This window comes from Thunnus thynnus, chromosome 13 (assembly GCF_963924715.1).
Source record: "Thunnus thynnus chromosome 13, fThuThy2.1, whole genome shotgun sequence".
NCBI classification, from domain to species: Eukaryota; Metazoa; Chordata; class Actinopteri; order Scombriformes; family Scombridae; genus Thunnus; species Thunnus thynnus.
Window position 1 is genome coordinate 30,959,229 of NC_089529.1, and position 7,375 is coordinate 30,966,603.

The following is a 7,375-nucleotide window of genomic DNA, read 5'->3' on the forward strand; positions in this document are numbered from 1 at the left end:
GTCATCAGTCACTGGAGGACGAAACAAACAACCACACGTTACACAACACGAGGCTGCTTCACATCAAACTGAGAAGAAACACAACACACGTTTAAATATTATTAAAAAAACTAAGTAAAAGCAAGTCTTTATTAATCGTCATTTTCCTGTAAGATGAAATGTTTACAACGAGGCGTCGAGACAAACACACAAGAACAAGATAAAACATAAAGACAAACAGTAAACAAACAAGATGAAGACTGAAAAAACACAACAGATGAGGAATTTAAATGAAAGGAACCAGTGTATAAATGAATTAGATATAATATGAATGTGTTGATTTAGTTCTACATGAGGACAATAAAACTTATTAAAATAATAAATCAGTTTTATTAGCTGAGTTTGTTTAAACTATGAGGACTTTGACTCCGTCTTGTAGTGAATCATAATGTACTTAAACAACGATGTTCAGGAAGATACACAAAGACAACAAAGCTGAACAAAACAGGAACAACAGACATGCTACAACATATTACATCTGTATACAGTTAAAACACTCTCTGTAAAGTGTAAAGAAGGATACAAGTAGTGCGAAGGTGAATAAATATTGAATGGGTAATGTAATAAGTTACATTATATACAAACATACAGTGTATAAACGTCTGTGTACAGTACATACAGCCTGCTTAAATATGTATTTGACAGTGATGTTTAATTTAACTGCTCACTAGTGTGATGGTGAGCCAGAAGAAATATAATGATATAGTACAATAATAAACATACAGTACTGTTGACATCATTATACAATACTGTTATATCATGATACGGTACTGATATATAATTATATGGTACAGTAATAATAGATACAATGATATAATGATACAGTACAATAATAAACATACAGTACAGTGACATCATGATACAGTACTGTTATATAATGATACAGTACTATAATAAACATGCAATACTATTATATCATGATACAGTACAGTAGTAAAGATACAGTACTGTTATATCATGATATGGTACGGTAATAATAGATACAATGATATAATGATACAGTACAATAATAAACATACAATACTGTTATATCACGATACGGTACAGTAGTAAACATACAGTACAGTGACATCTTGATACAGTACTGTTATATAATGATACGGTACAGTAATAATAGATACAATGATATAATGATACAGTACTGTTATATAAACATACAGTACTGTTATATAATGATACAGTACAGTGATGTCCAGATTATGAACAAAAACCTACGTGTGATAATAATGTTTGAACCTGTTTGGTTAAATGTGTGCAGTGGTGGAAGAAGTACTGAGATCTTTTTAGTATTAATAGTAGTATTAGTATTGCAGTATTCAGTGTTCACCGCTCTTGGAAGTTTTCATGATTCATTGTTTAAAAACGAGGATTTAATGTGGATTTTCAGACACTGATCACCAAAAAAAAGACAATTTAACTTCAAAGCAAAAACATCTTTATTAACTCCAAATGTGAACAATATACAAATATATGAAACATCAACTATTACATGCAAAAGCTAAAGCAGAAAGTATCTGACATGTAGTGGAGATGGGATAAAAGATTTCGTTAACGTGCTGACTGTGTCGAAGACTCGTTTTCATGTTTGTAAAGTGAACTACTTAACGTTAGCTTAAACCGTAGCTGACCATGGAGCTTTAGCGTTAGCCTCAATTTACCAGGATACGTATGTAGCTTTTATTCGTCTTTGCACAGCTTCAAATTACAAAGTTGGAAGTTGATGCGTCTCCGTCCTTCATTTCTCTTCTGCTCTGTGATTGGCTGCTGTTGGATTGATTTGAGGAATATTTGCTGAGTCATTGCGCGCTTTCTTCTAACATCATTTTTAGCTGTGTTAGCAGTGTAGCTGTAGACTGAAATGAGGATGAATCCTAATAACTGCTGAAACTTTTAATCTGACACTATCATTTAATTTGTTCGACACTTTGGTTTATGATTAAATAGATTAGAAAGCTAACGACATTCCCATCAGCCTCAGTTGCACTTTGTTTACTGCCAATGAGCTAATGTTAGCATGCTAAGATGCTAAACTAAGATGGTGAACATGGTAAACTTTATACCTGCGTAACATGTTAGCATTGTCATTATGAGCCTATTAGCATGCTGACGTTAGCATTCCAGCTCCACAGAGCTGCTAGCATGGCTGCTATTATGTTGCATTGGGCTAAAGTTCAGGTGAAGTCAAAACATTTTGTGTTTAAGTCAAAGTTGAGTTGATGGAATTTTTTTATTTTGTCAAGTCAACTTCAAACGTCAGCAGATTTGTGACTTTTATTTGGTTCAAGTTCACATATCTGGATGTTAGTACCTGTTCATGTGAATTAAACTCCTCGAAAACAGCTCCTCCTTAATCTCCCACATTAGTTTCAGTAAAAACAACCGAGAGATGATCCGTCAGTTTTCTGGAGAAATGAAACCTAATAAGAACCAGACTCCATTGAGTAATATTTGGGGATTTTTCTGCTCAGTATTTGCAGTATTCAGCTATAAGAAAAGTAGAAGTTTTATTTGAAGAACTGGGAGAAACTTCAGCAGAATCTGTCGTCATTTATAATGATCCATATTACTGTTATATAACTGTCTGAAAACTGACATCATTACAGTGATCGTATGACTTTGTTTTTCAACCCCTAAACTGTACCAACAAATCACATTAATTTATCCCGTAAATATCCCCAATATCACCTTTAATCTAAACAATCGCTTCACTTAAAATTCCTCAGTTTTTAACCGTACGATTAGAATAAGTGTGGTTTAAGACAGTGGTGGAAAGTAACATTTACTCAAGTTCTGTACTGATGTACAGTTTGAGGTACTTGCACTTTACTTGAGTATTTCCATGTGATGCTACTTTCTACATTTCAGAGGGAAATATTGTACTTTCTACTCCACTACATTTATTTGACAGCTTTAGTTACTTTTCAGATGAAGATTTGACACAATGGATAATATAACAAGCTTTTAAAATACAACACATTGTTAAAGATGAAACCAGTGGTTTCCAACCTTTTTGTCTTTTGACGTCTTACAAAAAGCAGTGTGTAGTCGGGGTCACATTTCACATGTCTATGAGTTGTTAACAGCTCCACCAAATAGTGATTTTTCCCTCTAAACTTCTCACATGCTTTCATTTCAATAAATGTTCAAATGATCCAATATTTCAGCAAAAATCAAAGATTAGAGAAAAAGTCCAAAAACTGAAAACAGATTTGTGTATCAGAACTTTGTTTTTTCTTCTTTCCTCTCCCATTAATCATCTCACCACCCCTCAGATTTATCTGCTGACCCTTTGGAGGGACCCGACCCCTAGGTTGGGAACCACTGGACTAAACTAGCTAACTGTATATAAAGTAGTGTAAACTAGCTCCACCTCCAGCAGCTACAACAGTAACATGCTGCTCTAACACTGATGCTTCACTATTAATAATCTAATGATGTCATATATAATAATATATCAGTCAGAGGGACCAAACCACTACTTTTACTGCAATACTTTAACTACATCAAGCTCATAATACTTATGTACTTTTACTGCAATACTTTAACTACATCAAGCTCATAATACTTATGTACTTTTACTGCAATACTTTAACTACATCAAGCTCATAATACTTATGTACTTTTACTGCAATACTTTAACTACATCAAGCTCATAATACTTATGTACTTTTACTGCAATACTTTAACTACATCAAGCTCATAATACTTATGTACTTTTACTGCAATACTTTAACTACATCAAGCTCATAATACTTATGTACTTTTACTGCAATACTTTAACTACATCAAGCTCATAATACTTATGTACTTCTACCATAGGAGGATTTTTACTTGTAGTGGAGTACTTTTACATTGTTGTATTGGTACTTTTAGTGAAGTAAAGTATCTCAGTACTTCTTCCACCTCTGTCAGCTGCATGTTTGCCACTCGTCTTTTTACAGAGCGTCACAGGAAAAACCCCTCGTCTCCTTCCTCATCTGTCAGTCATGATGGTGTGAGGTCACATGACTCAGTGCGATGACACGTTTGAACATGACGGCGCTCAACACGTTAATCTCAAACAGCAGCGCGGGACTTCGTCCTAATGACTCACAGCCATGCAGTGTGACAGGAGAGATGCATGCTGGGAGAATAAACCCCCACATGCAAAAGCGGTGGTCACAGCTGTCGGTAACAGCGCCACTGCAGCATGTAAATGCAAATGAAAAAAAGCCAGTTTAGCTTCACAATGAGTCTAAAATAACCTCACATTCATATCAAACTTTCCGAAATCAAACCCCTTTAAGAAGGAAGACAGTGGTTTCATTTTTAACTTTAGTTTTTACATTTATGTTCAAACAACTTAACTAATGCCGTCCACCTAGAGTCCGGTTCTGCTTGAGGTTTCTTCCCATTAAAGGGGAGATTTTCCTGCTGCTGCTCATGGAGGAATGTTGGGTCTCTGTAAATTAAAGAGTTCAGTCTAGACTTCTTGATTTAGTGCTATATAAATAAAACTGAACTGAACTGAATTGCCTGCTTACTTTCTAAGAGAATGAAAAACTAAAAGAGACAGAAACTTTCTGTCAAAATTTACTTTAAACTAATATTTCTAATTGTTAATTAAAAGACTCTTTATCTTATTTAATTACTACAAAACCCTAAATGAATGAGCCAACAGTTAAAAGCCTTAAAATCAATAATGGAAGAAGTACTCAGATACTTTACTGCAGTAAAAGTACCAATACAGCAATGTAAAAATACTCCATTACAAGTAAAAGTCCTGCATGAAAAATCCTCCTGCAGTAAAAGTACATAAGTATTATGAGCTTGATGTAGTTAAAGTATTGCAGTAAAAGTACATAGTTACAGAAGAAGTTACATAAATTACATCTAAAAATCTTCCTAAATAACAGAGTTTAGTACTTTGAGTACTATGATGCTATTTTGGTGAAATTTAATTTAAAATCCAGTTTACATAATTACTAAACAGCATTTTGTCAGGACATATCATCTCAGATTCTCTTCAATCTAAATGGGTTACATATTAGCAAGCTAACGTTAGCGTTATCTGAATGCTAATTAGCTAGTTAGCTATCAGTTAGCTACACAACAGATTTTTGTCTGCAGTTAGTAGCTTTAAATATTTAGTAACAACTCATCTCTACACAACTACTAGTTTTAATTGAGTAAATCTGTACTTAGTAATACTGATGTTATAACGACAACTTTGAACTGAAGAACAGCTGCTGCTTCTTGTGTTGCTAATTAACGAGCGCCGTGTTAACTGTGGTTGAGTAAGAAGACAACATATAGGTGTCTTTTTAAAGGTCTCAATTTCACTTTAATTAAATGTTCAATATATATTCATCCAGACCTGGTTGCAGCAGCTGTTCAGAACGGAAAACAGATTCGATTACGTTAAACTTTAGCTTTCGTTGGAGGGCTGACTGACTGGTGACCACTGCTTAACAGTAAAAAGGGATAAGTTTGACCTGCTGGTGGCGCTAGAGGAAATGTCAGAGGAACTCTGAACTTCCTCTCAGGAACATGAACATTTGGACCAAATTTCACAGAAATCCATTAGAGATGTTTCAGTCTAGAGCCGCACTGCTAGCACGGCTAAAACGATGCTAACAGAAAGCGCTCAGTGACTCAACTGCTTATTTATTATTCCCCGAATCAGTCAAACAGCAGCCAATCACAGTGTGCGAGCAGGAAGTGAAATGAAGGACGTAGATGCTAAACTTCCAACATTGTTTGTAACTTGCATCTGCACAAAGAAGAGTTAAAGCTAAATACTGTACATATCCTGGTCAATGGAGGCGGTTGAGGATTCATCTTCTGGTTGACATGAATGCGTCATAATAATCCATCCAGTAAAGATATTTCACCTGACCAACCAACATTATAATCCCCGGAGCCTTGCTGCTGCCATGTCTGTAGGCGTGTTTCCATCCACGTTAGTTTAGTTTATTTAGATTTTCAGAGAGAAAACAGAGAAAATGTCGAAAATTTGAAAAAAGTTTTTACACATAGCTGAGGTAGAAAAGTTGGCATATCGATGAAATTAAAATGTGACAAAATGCAACTGAGTGAATAAATGATGACGTCATGAATCATGTGACTGAAACGTCACTGAAGAGATGAAAACATCAGATCAGAGACCGTAACCTTCCTCACATCAACACATGAAACTAACAGAAACGTCATATTTCCATCATCTTGTTGTTTCTTCTTCTTCTGCGGCGGTTTAAAGACACCGACTGTTTATCTGCAGTGGATGGAAACAAACATTCACTACATTGTTTGTGAAATTTGTAAAGTGTAACTACAGATAAATGTGATGCAGTAGAAATATATACTCAAGTAAAGTGCAAGTATCTTAAAACGGTACTTGAGTAAAAGTACTTCCACCACTGGTTTAAATGTCTTCAATAAACACAAAGCTAATAGACGACGAGAGCTTCCGCCATCGTCTCCGTCTCTCTGGAAACAAGAGTTCACGCTACGTTAACGGTTTTCTGGAAATTTGGTTAAAATTATTTGAGCGACATTTGTCTGGAAATCTCCACAACTCCTCGTTTATATGACGACAGTCCGCAGGTTTCTTCATCTCAGGACATTTTCACTTTGTGCATAAAAAAGGGGTTTTTCTTCTCTTTTGAGGTGTAAACAAACAGACACACAGAGGGTTAAAAACAACGTTAATAAACTTTTCTGCACTACAGCTGCTGATAAAACGCTGATAACTTTCTCCAAAGGTGTAATTTGAGTTCTGTCTCTCAACATTTGATCTCGTTTGGGGTTGAATTCAGCCTGAGAGAAAGAACAAACTCTCCTCAATGACTTAAATCGGACAACGTGTAGTTTTAGGGCAGCGCTTTTCCTTGTTAGAAAAGATAGAAACACAAGTTGACCCTCCAGTGAAACTCCTTGTGACGATATTCTGGAAATTCAGTGAAAGTTTATCTACATTTAGATGGAAACCTGGTTTGTGAGAAAGTGTGCAGTGACTCAACTCCTCATTGATTTGACAACAGATATTCTTTATTAAAGTCAGCAGGATTCATCCTCAGGAGAAGATGAATAGTTGAAACAAAAGGTTGGACCAACATCCATAATCATGCATCTGCACAACTCAAAATAAATAAATGGACAATATTTCCCTTTAGAGTGTAGTGCAGTAAGAGTATAAAGTTGCAGAAAGTAGAAACTGTTTTAGTGAACTGACCTGCAGTCAGTGAGACAGACTCAGTGGTGACCAGACTGAACTCTGTACTGGTCCTGAGTCAGTTTGTTTCTGTCACCGCTGGTGGTTTTTTTAGCGTGTCGTCGTGTTTCTCGGCAGCCGCTG